Source organism: Schistocerca americana, chromosome 10 (genome assembly GCF_021461395.2).
Source record: "Schistocerca americana isolate TAMUIC-IGC-003095 chromosome 10, iqSchAmer2.1, whole genome shotgun sequence".
NCBI classification, from domain to species: domain Eukaryota; kingdom Metazoa; phylum Arthropoda; class Insecta; order Orthoptera; family Acrididae; genus Schistocerca; species Schistocerca americana.
This window is the reverse complement of record NC_060128.1, coordinates 110,422,430-110,444,080: the sequence shown is the minus strand read 5'-3', so window position 1 is coordinate 110,444,080 and position 21,651 is coordinate 110,422,430. Positions and strand designations below refer to the sequence as shown.

General features: G+C 42.2%; 1 protein-coding gene across 1 annotated transcript in view; it reads right to left on the bottom strand.

The window, feature by feature from the left end:
• The window catches only part of LOC124552626, a 95,487-nt gene that overhangs the window by 10,264 nt on the left and 63,572 nt on the right, over positions 1-21,651 (bottom strand). The gene's annotated exons all lie outside the window — the stretch shown is intronic.

Here is a 21,651-nt window from a genome sequence, read left to right as displayed (position 1 = left end):
CCATAGCTGTAGTGATAAGATTGATATGTCCCATTGCCCAAGCTTTATGTTATGCCCTAAGATGATAATTTTGTGATGAGTTGGGAAGCCGACGAATGCGAATGTGAAATAAAGTTTGTAATAGAAGGTTGCTCTGTAACATCGCCCAGTGACTCCATTCGGTGCTTATTTCACAAACTTTTCGTTATATAACGTTAAACTACAGAGATAAATTTATGATAATGGACAAGTTTCCGACGAGTATTGTGAAGCAAATAAGAGAAACGAAAAGAGTGGTGCACTGCGCTGCTTTTACCCCGATTTGTACTACACGTATTATGAAGAATGATGCAAATGAAGTATGACGTGATTCGCTAGTAGCTGTGTCACATTATCTTGCTCAAAAATCTACGTGGAAGAGATGATCCACTGCACACCGTCTGGATGCTCCGTAAGCAGTTTTACAGTCTTATTACAGGGAAAATACGGACTACAGCAACGAGTCTGCAGTGGAGCAGAATATAAACTTGTGGAGCAGAAGTGTCGCAGCGGCTGACCACTCTCAGATGACTCAATTTGCGCCTATCGTCATTTAATCCTGTCCCCTCCGACTACAAGATACCTTATACTCGAAGTTAGTTATTGTCTGCTTGGCTGTGAACACTCGCTTACCCGGCCGTTACAGGAATCAAAAGTGAAATTTCAGCTCCCTGGACGATTCTTCCACTACACGGCAGCAACTACAACACAGAATGTTTGAAGGAAGCCGCCCTGTGCTTTGAAGTAGAAACACGCGTTATCACCGGCTGCGCCCAGGCGATTGCGCGTTACGTAACGGCAGCGCGCTGCGCTCTGATCTAGAAATTCCGACCCATTCTATGCCGGCCGCCGTCTTTCTATTCTGTCTTTCACAGAAAGGAAAAGAATTCTTCGCTCTCGCAATGTTCTAAGACGCAAAACGCACAGCCGGTGTAAACCTGAACTGCAGCTATCAAACACCGTGACGTTCGGTTTACAAATACCACAACGGTGGCATCAGCATTACACTTCGATACAGAAGAGAATGAATTAACACTTACGACGCGCGGTCATTTCTTGTTGAAAACTCAATCAAGATAAGTACAAATAGAAACGCAAATGCTCCAAGCTATAAATCGCATACGTACGTTCGTCGGTAAAGGTAAAACTTGTCGCTTCCAGTAACAAACGCGCCTTCCACTACACTTTCGTCTTTGAAATTCAAAATTACACGATTTGCCATCACTAATGAAATACAGCATATTAAAATAAACAACGTGGAGTATACGGCGAAAGAACTGTGTTTAGAGAACTGCCGAAATAGCGGAGTACGGTGAGACGACCTGCGTCAGAACAGAACATTGCCACTCATGTTAAGCCGATTTCCATCAGAAGACAAATTCTCGGTAATTCCCGTCCTCTTATTTCAATTACGTGAACTAGTAATGCGTAAGGCTTAATTACGGCAACATCCACGTGACTTGCAGAATTTTGCAAGTATTGCGCAATGTTGCGCAATCCCCTAAAACATGTCACATGTCTGTCCACTTTGAATCTGACATTCGACATAACTCGAATAATACACGCTACGGTGGTTTTCTTCCCCGCGGTGAGCTATTTCTTCTATTTACTGCTGGCAGGTAACTTGTTATACCATCCAAGGTTAAGGACAAGAGTCATAAGTGTCTAGCGGCGAACTTACCTTCCCTGTCTGTGACAGTGCGGTGTCGGTCGGCTACGGTGTTACTGCTGCTCTGGTGCGGCTGTGTGGTGTTCGGAACAACGCAGGCAGGTGGAACACTGATCGCAATTGGACGCAGCTGTCGTGCACGGTCACTCGTGAGTACGTTGACAGCAGTCGAAAATACATCCACTCGCAACGAAACACCACCTCTCTCTGCCTCGTGCGCGAACAATCTCGCTCTTTTATCAGACATCCGGCACGGCTGAAAATAGCTCCTTGACGTCAGGGCCAGCCAATAGCATCGCGAGGAGGGGGGGAACCATAGCGTGGCCGCGGTGGGAGGCTCTGTCAGGACCTTTCCTCGAAATTCGCTGTGAGGTGGGGGTCCCGTCAAGTCGCAGCTTGTCTTGCCTGCCTGTGTAGTGTGTGTGTCTTGTGCGCCCGCTCTACTGCGGGCGCTAGCGAAATCCGTTCTGTCTCAGAACTGCGCTGACACGCTTCCCGTGCAGATGTGCACAATTTCAACGTTTCGTTAATATATGCTACATTATTTCCCGTAGGCTACTTGCTTCACTGTCGAACTTCTTTCTCCTCTTACATGTCCTCTGATAAAAGAAGTAACTGTCGACATTGCGGAATATTTGAAGCAATAAACTTCATACGGATATACGCCACATTCCGAATGGTTTTCGTGATAGAACACGTTTAATGTCACTATTATACGTATTTCTTCAATGACTCGAAAACCGCGGCGTACAGCAAAAGTATATCTCAGTACAAAGTTAAATACAAATAAGGCCCTATTCATTTTTCTTGTATGACTGACAGTTTGCCGGCCGCTCTGCCCGAGCGCTTCGAGGCGCTACACTCTGGAACCACGCTGCTGCTACGGTCGCAGGTTCGAATCCTGCCTCGGGCATGGATGTGTGTGATGTCTTTAGGTTAGTTAGGTTTAAATAGTTCTAAGTCTAGGGCACTGATGACTTCAGATGTTAAGTTCCATAGTGCTTAGAGCCATTTGAACTGATAGTTTGCGCGAAGAGAAACAGGTGGTACTGAAAATCTCGCGCAACGCCCGTGCGCTGTAGCTCAGGCAGGTTTTGAAGGTCAATTTGATATAGTTTCTCCACTTGACAGACCACAAGTGTCCCGTATCAAATTGCTCGTCTCAAGTTCCTCCACACTACTGTGATACGTTCCAAACAGTGACAACGTAGTGAACCATACAGAAAATAGTTACATGTTCCGTAGATCATTTGGACGATTCTTTTATCGAAATGATGTGGAACAAGTCAGCTTACAGTACATGTAAACATGGTTAATGTTAACATTAATGAAAACAATTTTTGGTCCTACGCAACTACACTTAAATACTGAGCATTTCTCCTGCGTAATTTCTGCCTCTGGTTACACATACTGGTATCTAAGCAGTTAATCCCGTTCACGGCACACGTTTTCAATTGCAGGTTGCCTATCTTACCGGCTTCCAGGGGCAACAAAATCTTGATTATCGCCGGCCGTTGTGACCGAGCGGTTCTATGCGCTTCAGTCCGGAACCGCACTGCTGCTACGGTCGCAGGTTCGAGTACAGCCTCGAGCTTGTATGTGTGTATTGTCCTTGGGTTAGTTAGGTTTAAGTAGTTCTAAGTCTAGGGGACTGATGACCTCAGATGTTAAGCCCCATAGTGCTCAGAGCCATTTGAACCATTTTGACTATCAGCTATTTCATATACAGGGTGACTCAAAAATAATACCACAACTTTAGGAATTTAAAACTCTGCAACGACAAAAGGCAGAGCTAAGCACTATCTGTCGGCGAATTAAGGGAGCTATAAAGTTTCATTTAGTTGAACATTTGTTCGCTTGAGGCGCTGTTGACTAGGCGTCAGCGTCAGTTGATGCTAAGATGGCGACCGATCAACAGAAAGCTTTTTGTGTTATTGAGTACGGCAGAAGTGAATCGACGACAGTTGTTCAGTGTGCATTTCGAACGAAGTATGGTGTTAAACCTCCTGATAGGTGGTGTATTAAACGTTGGTATAAACAGTTTACAGAGAATGGGTGTTTGTGCAAAGGGAAAAGTTCTGGACGGCCGAGAACGAGTGATGAAAATGTAGCACGCATCCAGCAAGCATTTGTTCGCAGCCCAGGAAAATCGACTCGCAGAGCTAGCAGAGAGCTGCAAATTCCACAATCAACTGTATGGAGAGTCCTACGAAAAAGGTTAGTTATGAAACCTGAACGTCAACTACCCGAGGCGATGGATCGGCCGCCAGGCAGCCCGTGACAGAGCACTTCATCACTGGCCTCCAAGAAGCCCTGATCTTACCCCCTGCGATTTTTTCTTATGGAGGTATTTTAAGGATATGGTGTTTCGGCCACCTCTCCCAGCCACCATTGATGATTTGAAACGAGAAATAACAGCAGCTATCCAAACTGTTACGCCTGATATGCTACAGAGAGTGTGGAACGAGTTGGAGTATCGGGTTGATATTGCTCGTGTGTCTGGAGGGGGCCATATTGAACATCTCTGAACTTGTTTTTGAGTGAAAAAAAAAAACCTTTTTAAATACTCTTTGTAATGATGTATAACAGAAGGTTATATTATGTTTCTTTCATTAAATACACTTTTTTAAAGTTGTGGTATTCTTTTTGAATCACCCTGTATAACTATGATTCCAATTTAAATGTTTTTAGTGTTCGTTAAGAGGTACATGGAAATAAGCGTATGGCATCGTTGGCCGGGAGGCCCCTATTCGGGGAACTTCGGCCGCCAAGGCGCCAGTTTTATTTCATTCGACGCCACATTAGGAGACTTGCGCACCGGTGATGACGATGAAATGATGGAGAGGACAACACAACACAACACCCACTCCTCGAGCGGAGAAAATCGCCGACCCAGCCGGGTATCCAACCCGTGCCTACATTCATGGTAGGCGAGCACGTTACCACCCAGCTAAGCAGGCGGACTCATTAAAAGGTATATTCTCACGTTACAGCTTTAACACCAGCGGCGTAACCCAACGCGCGCAAATACGCAGACCATCTTCATCCAGTACTTGAGAATGAATGTACTTAGCGACTTGCATCTTACAATTTCAAACCTTTTCGAAGCTAAATCTCCCTAACGTCCCTCACAAAATGATGTAAGGGAAAAAAGTTTATCGGTTGTAATATTTTAGTTTCATTTTGCCGCCTCCGGCGTAGGAAAGACATTTTCCTTACGATGTATTTTAAGTACGCTGTCCTCTGCCACTTCTGGTAAGGTAGCGATAGCGATTTGCACTTTGTACTCTGTGGATTTTCAAATGTTTCCCTCTCTGCGGCGACGCAGATAATAGCAGAGATAAGTTTTTAGTTCTGGTTTATTAGTAGAGTAAGCTAAAGCTCCGATTGTGCATTTAGCCACCATTTTATGGATGCATAGTTTGATGATGATTACAAGCATGGACCATAGATAACATAGACTGCACGCGACGTCATTACGCTGAAACATCAAAGTCACATGACTTGGTGCAGGACGCCGACTTTGTTATTACGAATTGCGTGAAGTGGAGATGTCACTTCCAGTTTTTTTTTCATTTGAGCTGGAATCAAGCATTGGTTTTAACAAGAAAATAACGCTATGTAGTAGTGCAGTTAACCAGATTCCTCCGAAATTCCTAACATTAATGCGATGGTTATTGTTTATACATGTGACCAGGTGAAACGTACTGACAGTTCTGTTTACAAGCAACAAAATTACAGTTCTTGAGTGAATACTTGTATTTATTGGGGGTCAACTGAAGAACGGGATACAACCCGTCGGGCCGGTCGAAGTGGCCGCGCGGTTCTGGCGCTGCAGTCTGGAACCGCGAGACTGCTACGGTCGCAGGTTCGAATCCTGCCTCGGGCATGGATGTGTGTGATGTCCTTAGGTTAGTTAGGTTTAACTAGTTCTAAGTTCTAGGGGACTAATGACCTCAGCAGTTGAGTCCCATAGTGCTCAGAGCCATTTGAACAACCCGTCGGCTCTGTCCAATGACGTCATGGGTTACTCAATCATATTCAGGTCTTTACTTTAGAGCCATAGATAATAAATCGGTTATCTGCTGTGGATAAGCGCCATCATTGTAAACTGAAATAAATGAGTGTGTTTTTATAAGACAGCACCAGACATGGCATAACATTTTTTCGTTTCAATTGGCGTAAATAATTCCATTCTTAGTGAGTTTGAGATAATTTGGGAGGATAGGCTTTCATTTAGAATATTTTTTTGTTTTTGATTTTCGTTTGTAGGTATGAATTTATCTGTTCCCATAAATATGGAAGACTTAAAGCAGGCTTTGTGCGTAGATATGATGGTAACCATTCGATTTTTGCAAATGTCTGATCTTCTTGCTGATTACGTTCGATGTCGTGAGTGCGGCAAACATATGCGCATGATAAATTTGTCTGTTCGTCGTACTCACGACTTATTAATATGGAGATGTAGCAAGAATCGACTATGACGCTCAATTAGACGAGGAACATCGTTTGAGAAATCGAAGCTGGCCTTGAGGGATGTAATAAAAATTACATACTGTTGGTGGTTGAAGTATCCTGTGTGATTGTGTGTGCATGAATGCCGTGTGAGTGAGTGTACAGTTTTAGACTGGTATTCGTTTCGTAGGGAAGTTTGTGGGGAATATATAAAGCATAGGCGAGCTTTGGGGGGGGGGGGGGGGGGGCTGCGTGTTATAGTCGAAATCGATGAGTCTCATTTTGGCAAAACCAAGTACAACAGAGAGGAACCTACTATGGGATTATGGATTTGGTGGGCTGTAATTTCAGGCCCACAATATGATGATGTAGTTTTTGAAGTAGTTCCAAATCGAACGAGGAAAGTTTTGATGAAATTAATTGAAAATCATGTTGCAGAGGGATCTGTAATTATTTCCGATGTTTTTCTTCATATACGGATTTGGGGAATAGGGGTTTTCACCATCTTGTCGTCAATCATAACAATGAATTCAGATCTTTATGAACTGGGGACTGTACTAATAGTATAGCAGGCTATTGATCAGCCATAAAATATGTTGTAGGGAGGGGGGAAAAGACGCATTTCGAGTTTACAGAGCCATTGAGATGAATATTCATGGAGGCGTAGATTACCCGATACATATGGCTCATTTAAGTGTTTCCTTAAACGTGTTGGGCAAAGGTGTCCTCCAAAATTTGTTAGTTAATTTCAGGTTGCGATTGGGGGGGGGGGGGGGGGGAGGTAACTGATAATTAAGAAAAAGCGTGAATTTGTCGGGATGGTTAAAATACTGATTTGGATTTTTTGGGGTTGATCCATCATTCTTTATTTTCTTCTGTGGATAGTTTTTAAATTATTTTACCTCATTTCGTTGATGTGAACTTCTGGGGTTATATACTTGTATGTATGTGTGTTTTTTTGTGATGTTGTGTTTCTTGCGTATGTGGGTATGTGATTTTTCTCAACATCTTTCAAGGCGAGTTTTGGATTTTTGGCGGAGAAGTTTGCGTAAGATAAGTTTAGTCTTCCGGTGCTATCTAGACGAAAAAATCGACATATGTAGCACTGCTATCACTTACCTATATAGATCAAGTGAAGAATAGGACACTATTGCTAACGAAAACGAAGAAAGCGACGTACGTTACATTCGCATCCCGTACTGCAGTTGACCTATACAGATCAAAATGGTTCAAATGGCTCTAAGCACTAAGGACATCCATCACACACATCCATGCCCGAGGCAGGATTCGAACCTGCGACCGTAGCAGCAGCGCGGTTCCAGACTGAAGCGCCTAGAACCGCTCGTCCACAACGGCCGGCCTATACAGATCGACTGAAGTTCGAGATACAGCTCATATATATATATGTCAACTGAGGTATTCCATGCTAACGTTACTTCTATCCCTTTTTTCTTTATTTTTTACACAAGTACTAGGACTCAAACAAGCGACATTCATAACGTCATCATCATCATCATCATTTAAGACTGATTATGCCTTTCAGCGTTCAGTCTGGAGCATAGCCCCCCTTATACAGTTCCTCCATGATCCCCTATTCAGTGTTAAACCGATTACTTCAAAATCATTCTTAACCGAATCCAGGTACCTTCTCCTCGGTCTGCCCCCACTCCTCCTACCCTCTACTGCTGAACCCATGTGTCTCTTGGGTAACGTTGCTTCTCCCATGCGTGTAACATGACCCCACCATCTAAGCCTGTTCGCCCTGACTGCTACGTCTATAGAGTTCATTCCCAGTTTTTCTTTGATTTCCTCATTGTGGACACCCTCCTGCCATTGTTCCCATCTACTAGTACCTGCAATCATCCTAGCTACTTTCATATCCGTAACCTCAACCTTGTTGATAAGGTAACCTGAATCCACCCAGCTTTCGCTCCCATACAACAAAGTTGGTCGAAAGATTGAACGGTGCACAGATAACTTAGTCTTGGCACTGACTTCCTTCTTGCAGAAGAGAGTAGATCGTAGCTGAGCGCTCACTGCATTAGCTTTGCTACACCTCGCTTCCAGTTCTTTCACTATGTTGCCATCCTGTGAGAATATGCATCCTAAGTACTTGAAACCGTCCACCTGTTCTAACTTTGTTCCTCCTATCTGGCACTCAATCCGTTTATATTTCTTTCCCACTGACATTACTTTCGTTTTGGAGATGCTAATCTTCATACCATAGTCCTTACATTTCTGATCTAGCTCTGAAATATTACTTTGCAAACTTTCAATCGAATCTGCCATCACAACTAAGTCATCCGCATATGCGAGACTGCTTATTTTGTGTTCACATATCTTAATCTCACCCAGCCAGTTATGTTTTCAACATATGATCCATAAATAATATGATCAACACTGGAGACAGGTTGCAGCCTTGTCTTACCCCTGAAACTACTCTGAACCATGAACTCAGTTGACCGTCAACTCTAACTGCTGCCTGACTATCCATGTAAAGACCTTTAATTGCTTGCAAAAGTTTGCCTCCTATTCCATAATCTTGTAGAACAGACAATAACTTCCCCCTAGGAACTCGGTCATATGCGTTTTCTAGATCTATAAAGCATATATACAATTCCCTGTTCCACTCATAACACTTCTCCATTATTTGCCGTAAGCTAAAGATCTGGTCCTGAAAACCTCTAAGAGGCCTAAACCCACACTGATTTTCATCCAATTGGTCCTCAACTAATACTCGCACTTTCCTTTCAACAATACCTGAGAAGACTTTACCCACAACGCTGGTTAAAGAGATACCTCTGTAGTTGTTACAATCTTTTCTGTTATGTTCAAAATATTAATGTACGTGATATTTGTCTACCATCTGTTTTCTCTCTCCTGCATTCCTTTTTTTATGAAGCCTTGCTGTTAAATCTGCGTAATAAATCATCTCTGGCAAATTTTGACGCCATTGGTGAAAGCCGGCGGGTTGTACCCCTTTCTTCAGTAGTCCCCGTTGTTGCACTGTGAGTCTTTTAGTCCGCCGTTTCTACAGGAGTAGAACGCAAAATATCAGTTTGGCAGGCTACATTACTTTTCTGACGATTCATCAACAAAACGTGTCAATGTTTTGCAATGCTTTTACAAGAAATTAAATACATTTATAATCAGAAGGTTCGGTTTTGACGCAAAATAATAGTTTATATTTTATGACCTTTGCCACTTAATGATGCTGGTATGTAAAGCAAGTAAAAGACTGCCAGTTTATGTTGGAAAAATCTCCTGGGTGAAGGTAAATGGCTCACTCAACAAGAACAGATTTTATCGGTATATTTAACAGTCAACATTCATCTTTAGTTGTATATGGAGCTGCCAGAGGCAGATCTGCACCACGAAGCACTTTCGTACTGGCGTATAAGCTCACTCAAGGCCTGCTGGAAGTGTTTTTTTTAAGGCTGTGATAAGTCATGGAGGGGCAGAACATCAGTCCAGCAGTCTGAAGCTGCTCCCAAGAGATTTTTGGTACACATTCAGATTGGTACACCTACTAGTGCTAATTGCTCTGCCGTTGTAATAAATAACGACTCTGATTACATACCTAATCTAGTTTCTTAGACTTTGTGATTTGATCCATTATAAATGGTTTTTGAAAGCCGGCGACTGTAGAAACAATAGGTTTGTTTATAAATAAATAAATCTCCTGATACCAGTCACGATTTTTCTTTATTTTAGTATTCGCACGACGCGTTTCGAGAAATAATTCCCATTTTCAAGTGCGTTTTTTGCCTGTATTAAGCCATTTCTTTTGATGTTGTTAGTGTGTGTGAGTCTGCTTCATTTTGTTGACTTTTACTGTAATACATACGAAAGACGCGATTCTTTAGTTGGGTATCAATTCTTTTTGTGAGGTTAGTGGCTAACATTTAGAAGAATTTGTACTTACAGTTTTTTAAGGGTCCAATTGTGTAGAATCTCACACACACTTAACATCACACACAACTTGTTGTACACATTACACATCGGAAATATCTTATATAAACAAAACAGTTACAAAGATCTTCTTACAGGTAGTCCACAGAGATAACGTTAAAGGTCTTCCACAGATTATGATATGCTTTTGTACAGAGGTTATTTATCTTAACAATTTGGCTCATGAATTACTTATATTGATTTTACAATTGATTTAACAATTTGGCTCATGAATTACTTATATTGATTTTACAATTGTGCTTATTTCTATGTTTTACTATTTTTATTTAAGTATATTATCGAAACATCTGAAGAAATTCACTGATTCACTTTCAAGTTTTTCATTTAATATTTTATCTTCATATTTTCTGTAATGTGAATATACCTCCAGTTCTTCAAGCAAATCCATTTTATGTCCTTTATTTAGTCGGTGGAGTACTTTGACATTTTGCTCTAATCTTCCAAATGGGTGTCCTGTATTATGTATGTATGTTGCTATGGCTGATGTAGTGTGTTTGTTGTGTGTGTATGCTCTAATGTGCTCTGTGTACCTGGTGTTGATATTTCGGCCTGTTTGTCCTAGGTAGAACTTGGAGCATTCCTGGCATGTTACCTTGTATATTACAGAGTCTGAATATGGATCATGATTACACTTTATATTATGTATTATAAACTGCACCACAGAAGAACCTGTACAGGCAGCATACATGTCAATGCTGCATACAGCAACAAAAATACCATTGAACCAAGAAAATATGCAACAAGAACTAAACACAGTGAAAAAGATTGCAGTTGCCAATGGATACAATACTTCCATGGTTGACACAATCTTAGACAAAGTGATGAAAAACCCAGGTACAAACTGCACCACAGAAGAAAAAGAGAAAAACAAATGTATATCTAGCATTCCATACATAGGCAATGTATCACAGAAGACTGAAAATATTTTCAAAAATCACAGAGTAAATTTGGGTTTTCTACATCTAATAAACTACAGCAAAAACTAATACATAATATAAAGTGTAATCATGATCCATATTCAGACTCTGGAATATACAAGGTAACATGCCAGGAATGCTCCAAGTTCTACATAGGACAAACAGGCCGAAATATCAACACCAGGTACACAGAGCACATTAGAGCATACACACACAACAAACACACTACATCAGCCATAGCAACATACATACATAATACAGGACACCCATTTGGAAGATTAGAGCAAAATGTCAAAGTACTCCACCGACTAAATAAAGGACATAAAATGGATTTGCTTGAAGAACGGGAGGTATATTCACATTACAGAAAATATGAAGATAAAATATTAAATGAAAAACTTGAAAGTGAATCAGTGAATTTCTTCAGATGTTTTGATAATATACTTAAATAAAAATAGTAAAACATAGAAATAAGCACAATTGTAAAATCAATATAAGTAATTCATGAGCCAAATTGTTAAGATAAATAACCTCTGTACAAAAGCATATCATAATCTGTGGAAGACCTTTAATGTTATCTCTGTGGACTACCTGTAAGAAGATCTTTGTAACTGTTTTGTTTATATAAGATATTTCCGATGTGTAATGTGTACAACAAGTTGTGTGTGATGTTAAGTGTGTGTGTGTGAGACTCTACACAATTGGACCATTAGAAAACTGTAAGTACAAATCCTTCTAAATTTTAGCCACTAACCTCACAAAAAGAATTGATACCCAACTAAAGAATCGCGTCTTTCGTATGTATTACAGTAAAAGTCAACAAAATGAAGCAGAGTCACACACACTAACAACATCAAAAGAAATGGCTTAATACAGACAAAAAACGCACTTGAAAATGGGAATTATTTCTCGAAACGCGTCGTGCGAATACTAAAATAAAGAAAAATCGTGACTGGTAGCAGAAGATTTATTTATTTATAAACAAACCTATTATCTATTCTTAGACTTTGTACGGGGGGCGTTTAGAAAGTCCGTGCAAAGTCTGGGAGATTGGACCACCGGCGCGCATCGAGGTCATGTTTAGCATCTTTGGAAAGAACGCATGCGAAGTTTCAGCCATATTGGCATATTTCTTTGTGTTTGGCATTCGTGTGAATCAAGGAAGTCGAGTGATTGTCAAAAAATGGGTGAAAAAGAATTTTGTACGGTGATTAAACATTACTTTATGAAAGGCAAAACGCCTCAGGAGACTAAAGAGAAGCTTGATAAACATTACGGTGACTCTGCACCTTCGATTATAAGAGTTTGTAAGAGTTAAGGTGCGTGAGATTGCTAGTGCTGTGGCCATCTCGAATGAACGGGTACATAATATTTTGTATAAACATTTGAACATGAGAAATCTATCCGCAAAATGGGTTCCGCTTAACCAAACACGGAATCGCGTGAAGTGCTGCAAGGATGGTTTGCAGCTGTTCAGGAAGAATCCGCAGGACTTTAAGCGTCGTTCCGTCACTGTGGATGAAGCATGGATACATTACTATACTCCTGAGACCAAACAACAACCTAAAACAATGAGTAACCAAGGGAGAATCTGCACCAAAAAAGGCGAAGACCATTCCTTCGGCCGGAAAGGTTATGCCGACTGTCTTTTGTGATTCGCAAGGGATAATTCTCATCAGACTACCTGGAATAGGGTAAAACTATTACAGGTACATATTATTCATCGTTACTGGACCGTCTGAAAACCGAGCTGCAAGAAAAACGCCGGCGATTGGACCGCAAAAAAGTCCTTCTCCATCACGACAATGCACCAGCACACACCTCAGCAGTTCTGGTCGCAAAATTAATGGAAATAGGATTCCAGCTCGTTTCACATCTCCCCTATTCTCCAGACTTGACCTCAGCAGTTGTGGTCGCAAAATTAATGGAAATAGGATTGCAGCCCGTTTCACATCTCCCCTATTCCCCAGACTTGACCCTCCAATCTGAAGAAATGGCTCGTAGGATAAAGATTTTATTCAAACAAGGAGGTGATTGCAGCAACGAATAGCTATTTTGCAGACTTTGACGATTCCTACTATACGGATGGGATCAAAAAATTAGAACAGCGTTGGACGAAGTGTATAAGTCTAAAAGGAGACTATGTTCAAAAATAAAAAAAGGTTGACCCCAAACACGTAAGTAGTTCTTAGTTTTGCACGGACTTTTCAAACGCCCCTCGTATTTGGCTCGGAAACAGAATAAATAAAACTAGAGTGCCACCTGTGGCCAATTTCATCGTTTTCTAAAATTTCTAGTACTGGTATCTTGAACAGAAAAAACAGAGTTGGCTTATCTCTCATGTCCGATTATCATGAATACGTGTGTAAAATGGGCCAGAAAGTATTGAACAAATGCGCATTTTTAATTTGTAAAACCCTTTTCAGAAATTAGTTACCTCAGCTTTGCAGGACCTGAGGAGTAATGTTTTCCTTAGCTGAATAAACATGTTTGAAACAGTACCCCCTTGATAATCACATTCTTCAACTGCAAAAGAGCTATAATCTTTGAGTATAGCAAAATAAATCTACATGATGAAATGAGAGTTTTGTGGTGGCGTTTGTAGGGACAAACAATTCGCTGTAGAAACGGCTTACGAAGTCACCGCCACACTTTTAATAGCGGGCCGACCGGTCCGCTGGAACAGTGAACAGAAAGATGAAAACCCAAACACTCTGATTAAATAAAAGTCGGTACTTATCTTTATTAACGATGATACAGAAAACACCGTAGTGGACTCCGTGTCTACAGAAATCTGTCTAGTTCCAGTCGGAGCGGCTAGGTCAGCGTCGGCTGACGACCAACAACAACTCTGCTGCGATGAACACACAACTGACTAGCAAGTACACAATTCGGTGGCGAGTATACAACTGAGCGGCGAATACAAAACTGTCCTAGCGCTCGCGACTCCAGCGCTTAAGAAACCAGAAGCCAGCGGTGGCGCGCGCAGACTTGCGGCGATTTCCTGTCTCGCTGGCGCTGCTTATGCGGACGGCGTCCGGACTTTGATGCTGCCAACCTTTTGGCAGCGGGCTCGGGTGGCATTCCTGGCTAGGATATAACAGAGAGTCCGTAGGAAGACACTACACCATGCTCTGATTAGAAGTGTTCGCACAAAAATAGCTTTGTTTACTAATCAGTGATTTTATGATTTTTTGAAAATAGAATTACATAACATGTGGTGGCAGCTGCAGAGATCAAGTTGCCTATTTTTTGTTTACATGAACGTTCTCTGTATCTTTTTTTAAAACTCTGTCGCTAACAAGTGAGAAATTAACACTTTATATTTGTTCCAATGTGTAATTCAGAATATCAGTTTCCAAATTTATATGCCTTAAAACTGTGTTATCATCTTAATTTTTAAGAAGACTGGACTACATTTTTCTCTTCTTCCACTGCAGCAAAAATTGGATTAAATAAAGTTCACTCTAAAAGATTTGTGTTAAGCGATACAGTAATAAATTTCCACAGTACAAGGATACAAATTCTGCACTAGCGCTGTTTTTCTGTCGTAAATTAAGTGGTTGTATTATTACCACCAGTACTTTTATTTTTATTTTTATTCCTGATTTTAGAATTCGGTGCAGGTTTTTGGCACGAGGTCAGAAAGTGAAAATGTACTCACATTAGAAATGTACTACCCCTGAACTTTACCAGAAAAAGCTGCAACCTTAACCACATAATATAGCCTGTTGCTGATCCTAAAAAAATTATGACACTGATAATGATCCTGTTTAAAAAAAGGCTGTTTACCTTATTCCTCCGAGAGAGCACTTCATTATGTAACGAAATTTACGATAATATTAAGACAAACAAGCTTGACTGATGTCTGTATGAAGTGTTAGGGTGTACATTGTTGTCCATGTAAATGATGATTTTTTTTGGGGGGGTGGGGGGGGGGGGGGTTGTGTGGGCATTGGTGTTGGCTTATTTTCACTCTGCTGTAATTCAGTCCTCTGCGGCAGGTCATTTTAAGTACATTAAGTGTTTGGCCATGTGTAGTAAACAGTATCTGTTCGCCAGAAGTGAGCAGCAAGATTGGTGTGTAAGGCAGATAACCACACACTGTGCAGAATGCTTTTTTAGGCTCTTGGAATTCTTGCTCCACAATACCTGTACTCCATTATAGTTTTTCTTGTTACAACAAAAACAATTTTCAGCTGAGCTGTGATGCACTTAACACAATACAAGGCAATCAAAATAATTTTCATGTGTGCTTCGCATTGTTGCATAGTGTTCCGAGAGGAGTAATGAATCCTTCTGCAAAGGTATATTATTCAGCAAGCTTCCCTCTAACATAGAGCAAGAAATTGGAAATTTCTACTATTTCAAAAGAAAACTATACTTAAATTACCCACCCTATATTACATGAAGATCTAGATTCGGTAATTAAAAAGTTCTGTTGTTTACTTGGTAGGCACAGATTTAAGTTGTAAAGCTATATGTTAAATAGTAATGCACTGCAAGCAAGACTCAGTTTTTGCCGCCACAAGTAACTATTTAGCTAACAAAATTCGAATGTAATTAAGTTAGTACTGAGCTATCAATGGGAGGCAAACAGCAAGTATTTAGTATAACTATGGATGTAGCAGTTGTTTTCAGAGTGGCAGCATTCTTTTTACTGTAATTAATTAGCTGCTGCAAGTATGAATATAACTATGTAGTACAGAGATGGGTACATTAATGCTAATACAGAATGTCTACAATTTGCTTATTGTTACTGTAGGTCTTCACTCATCCCACATCCCTGAGGGTTCTCAATCTACAGTGTAATTTTGTTACAGATCAAATTTTGTGCTTTGTAATAGCAACATAGTTAATGACCTTCATATAAGCCTACAGAAGTCTTCTTTTGACACTACACACTTCACAAACAGATGAAAATCTCAATTGTAAAAGGGAACTATTTGAAAATCCTTGCAGAAGTATTTCCACAAGTTGAAAGTTAGGATGGGCGTTGGCCCTTGGATGTAAAATTGATGAATGACTAATATTTTGAGACGACATATCGTTAATCTCTAGCTCACTACACAAACATAATCAACAGTTTATAATATATTATGCTTTCTATCTTGATATCTTTTCGGTATTTGTACTGGATTAGGCAAAAACCAGAAATATGCGCTTATCTTGTGTAAATACCTGACATTATGCGCATAAACGAATTTCCTTTCTTACTAAATCATATTAAAACGTTTCACACTTTTTCTTGCGGAATCGTGCGAAATTCTTATTTTGTGTTCGACTCCCGAAGCGGTGAACTACAATAATTCGCAGCGAAACAAAAAAGAAAGTATTCACTAAAGAACAGTCATTCTGTTACTTATTAAAAAGAACCATCAGTACATTTCAACTTGACCCCCAAGTAACAACGATGCCCATTTATTATCAGGACTTTCGGAGAAACTAGGTTAACCGCACTCCTACATGTGTAACTGTTGTAGTACAGTTCGATGAATTGTCAAAATCAACACTTGATTTTAGCTAGATATGAGAGAAACTATGTCAGCTCCACTAACCACAACGCGTAATGACCGGAACTCTGCTTTCTAACACCGAGTCACGTGACTTTGTTGTTGGTTTCAAGCCTTTAACACGGCAGAGATACGGAAATGTTATATATGCTCTATAACTACAAGTATGGCTTTATGTGATTTATGTCTACGATCTCTGTTTCCTGTCCTACAGTTCTTGGTCATTTCCAAGAATGTTTGCCTATCGAAACTGCGGGCTCCAAACGACAGGTTTCGAACGTGCGATTTTAGATCGATCACGCGACTATGATGCCGGACGTTATGATAAATCATTTGTGAGTTTCTAGGGAAACCTAAAGGATTTACATCGGTAGTGAGTGGGATGTCTGGTATTGTAGACGTTTCTTCAGCCGATAGCCTCACGTGGAAGAATCTAATTCCATGTTTACGCGATTTAGAAAATTGTTTGAATTTTTGTCGGAAATATGGGCTAATACCGGACGACGAAAGGAGGGACGGTGTACGGTGGGGCGAACGAAGCCTGTAAAAGTTCGTAAGAAGAGTACTGATAGTGAAATAGCTTTACAATTTCATTGCGGAAACCGTGGTAAACGAATGACTGTCAAGAAGAATATATGGTGCGACTATTTCAAATTATCGAAACATACCATCATAATTCTTGTACACTCCTGGAAATGGAAAAAAGAACACATTGACACCGGTGTGTCAGACCCACCATATTTGCTCCGGACACTGCGAGAGGGCTGTACAAGCAATGATCACACGCACGGCACAGCGGACACACCAGGAACGGCGGTGTTGGCCGTCGAATGGCGCTAGCTGCGCAGCATTTGTGCACCGCCGCCGTCAGTGTCAGCCAGTTTGCCGTGGCATACGGAGCTCCATCGCAGTCTTTAACACTGGTAGCATGCCGCGACAGCGTGGACGTGAACCGTATGTGCAGTTGACGGACTTTGAGCGAGGGCGTATAGTGGGCATGCGGGAGGCCGGGTGGACGTACCGCCGAATTGCTCAACCCGTGGGGCGTGAGGTCTCCACAGTACATCGATGTTGTCGCCAGTGGTCGGCGGAAGGTGCACGTGCCCGTCGACCTGGGACCGGACCGCAACGACGCACGGATGCACGCCAAGACCGTAGGATCCTACGCAGTGCCGTAGGGGACCGCACCGCCACTTCCCAGCAAATTAGGGACACTGTTGCTCCTGGGGTATCGGCGAGGACCATTCGCAACCGTCTCCATGAAGCTGGGCTACGGTCCCGCACACCGTTAGGCCGTCTTCCGCTCACGCCCCAACATCGTGCAGCCCGCCTCCAGTGGTGTCGCGACAGGCGTGAATGGAGGGACGAATGGAGACGTGTCGTCTTCAGCGATGAGAGTCGCTTCTGCCTTGGTGCCAATGATGGTCGTATGCGTGTTTGGCGCCGTGCAGGTGAGCGCCACAATCAGGACTGCATACGACCGAGGCACACAGGGCCAACACCCGGCATCATGGTGTGGGGAGCGATCTCCTACACTGGCCGAACACCACTGGTGATCGTCGAGGGGACACTGAATAGTGCACGGTACATCCAAACCGTCATCGAACCCATCGTTCTACCATTCCTAGACCGGCAAGGGAACCTGCTGTTCCAACAGGACAATGCACGTCCGCATGTATCCCGTGCCACCCAACGTGCTCTAGAAGGTGTAAGTCAACTACCCTGGCCAGCAAGATCTCCGGATCTGTCCCCCATTGAGCATGTTTGGGACTGGATGAAGCGTCGTCTCACGCGGTCTGCACGTCCAGCACGAACGCTGGTCCAACTGAGGCGCCAGGTGGAAATGGCATGGCAAGCCGTTCCACAGGACTACATCCAGCATCTCTACGATCGTCTCCATGGGAGAATAGCAGCCTGCATTGCTGCGAAAGGTGGATATACACTGTACTAGTGCCGACATTGTGCATGCTCTGTTGCCTGTGTCTATGTGCCTGTGGTTCTGTCAGTGTGATCATGTGATGTATCTGACCCCAGGAATGTGTCAATAAAGTTTCCCCTTCCTGGGACAATGAATTCACGGTGTTCTTATTTCAATTTCCAGGAGTGTATGTTGCTGAATTAGGGTCAGCACCCTGCAAGCAACAGCACCGGAAATTGATTTATCTACCAATACCGTGTGCGACTATTTCGGGTTTTGCAGAGAAGTTTGTTATGTAATAGTGATGAATGACATTGTACCAATCGGTGGACCAAATAAAGTTGCATATTTGTGGTTAAAATCTTATGGGACCAAACTGCTAAGGTCATCGGTCCCTAAGCTTACGCACTATTTAATCTAACTTGAACTAACTTACGATAAGGGCAACACACACATCCATGCCCGAGGGAGGACTCGAACCTCCGACGGTGAGAGCCGCGCTGACCGTGACAAGGTGCCTCAGACCGAAATAAAGTGGACGAATCGTACATAGCAAGAAGGAAAAACCAGAAAGGACGACCTTTAAAGAATGAAATCAAACATACTTGGGTATTCTACGACAGTCCCGGAAGTGCTTTGTGATAAGAGTGTTCTCCAGAGACAAGGTAACTTTAGTCGGTTTGATAAAGCGCTTTATACTGCCCGGTAACAAAGCAATTACAGACGGCTTTCAGTCCTACAAGACACTGACAGCACAAGGATTCAACCACGAGTTCGTCAACCAGTCTGTAGAGTTCGTGTCTTCCGATGACCCCAGTGTGCACACGCAGAACATCGAGTGGCTGTGGAAATCAGTGGTTCAAATGGCTCACGACTATGGGACTTAACATCTGAGGTCATCAGTCCCCTAGACTTAGAACTACTTACACCTAACAAACCGTAGGACATACCGTACACCCATGCCCGAGGCAGGATTCGAACCTGCGACCATAGGAGCAGCGCCGTTCCGGACTGAAGCGCGCAGAACCGCTCGGCCACAGCGGCCGGCGGAAATGAGTGAAATCTTCCAATAAAAGGGAAGGGCGTCCAAGAGAAAGAGACCAACTCAACTTGTTTCAGTATCTGTATTTCCATAACTTGAGGTTGCAAGGAAAAGTTGACGAATGTGACACTATCGATATTTTTGCGTGTCATTGGCAGAGTCTACTCAGGTTACGGCAAAAAGGGAATGCTTCCTGTAACATACACATCAAATGGAGCTTCTCATGACGACAACGTCACGTCGGGTGAGGTAAGTCGTTTCGTTTGTAATTTTAGTGACTCTTGTTTTATCGTAGCTTTAGTGACCACTATAAACATACATAGTCGCGTGATCGGTTTAGATTCGCACGTTCGATATCTATCGTTTGGTTCCCGCGGCTTCCATAGGCAAACATTCTTCTTTTTTTTCTGAACATTTATTTATGCTTTCAACTGTTTGTGTATGAGTTATCTATGACGTCACTGGTCAAATCTGATGAGCTGTATCCCATTCTTCAATATTGCCACCAATCCTTTTGAAATTTATGTTCGCGGAGCTAATTGCCGAGCAGCGATGGAAGATCGAAGGTAAATCAATTGTTTTCGTCTCTTGCGTGGTGCCCACAAAGGACAAAATGTTAATTAGTGTGAATTTACGGCTTATGAAGATTATATAAAAATAATCTTTCTCGATGAGATATGAAAATGTTAAGTACATTTTCGCTTTTCATGCAAATGTCAGCATCAAGCACGATGTTTTAAATTATTACTTTTTTACTGTTAATATGCCTACTATTCGCAACACACTGCGTAGGGGAAGTGTCGTGCGCATACAATGCACCTGCGACATCCCACTATCCCATGACATTTTCTGAGTCAGTGTATACCACTCAATGTGCCTGCAAAATTATATCGTTCTACGAAGCAATGTGACGTCATTAACTTGAGGTGCGAGAGAAACAGAGCGCCAGTTTGCTAGACCATATTCGGCAAGCGTGATAATGAGATTCTGTAATGATGTGGGACGTGTGCAGTTGGAGTGATATGGGACCCCTGATACGTCTAGATACGACTCTGACGGGTGACACCTACGTAAGCATCCTGTCTGATCACCTTCATTCATTCATGTCCGTTATGCATTCTGACGTACTCGGGCAATTCCTCCAGAACGACACTCCACACGTCCAGAATGGCTCCAGGAACACTCTTGTGAGTTTAAACACCTTCGATGGCTACCAAACTCCCCACACATGAACATTATTGAGCATATGTGGGATGCCTTGCAACGTAATGTTCAGAAGAGATTTCCTCGTACTCTTGCGGATTTATGGACAGCTCTGAAGGATGGTGGGGTAATTTCCAATAATGATTGCCCTATCGAAGTCGCGGGATCCAAACGACATATATCGAACTTGCGATTCTAAATCGATCATACGAGTCTCGTGGCGGGCGCTATGATCAATTACTTGTGATCGTCATTTTTATCTGTTTCCCGTGTTTCATTTACTTGCTCTTTTCTCCGGGTCTGATAAAGCACTTCATACTCCCTGGTACTAAAGTCATTAAAGACAGGTTTCAGTCGTACAAGACTCTGAAAGCTGAAGGATTCGACCACGAATTCGTGAACCACCCTGTGTCTTCGGATGACTCCAGTGCCCACACACAGAATATCGAGCGGCTATGGAAATAGTTTGGACAAGAAGAGAATGGAAGCTTTCGAAATGTGGTGTTACAGAAGAATGCTGAAGATTAGATGGGTAGATCACATAGCTAATGAGGAGGTAATGAATAGAATTTGGGAGAAGAGGAGTTTGTGGCACAACTTGACTAGAAGAAGGGATCGGTTGGTAGGACATGTTCTGAGGCATCAAGGGGTCACCAATTTAGTATTGGAGGGCAGCGTGGAGGGTAAAAATCGCAGAGGGAGACCAAGAGATGAATACACTAAGCAGTACGTAGTGGGAGATGATGCAGCTTGCACAGGATAGAGTAGCATGGAGAGCTGCATCAAACCAGTCTCAGGGCTGAAGACCACAACATGTAAATCTGTGAAGTCTTCCATTAAAAGGGAAGGGCATCCAGGACAACGAGACGAACTGTACTTGTTTCAGTACCTCTACTTTCACAACTTGCGTTTGCAGGGAAAAGTCAACGCATGTGACACTCTGC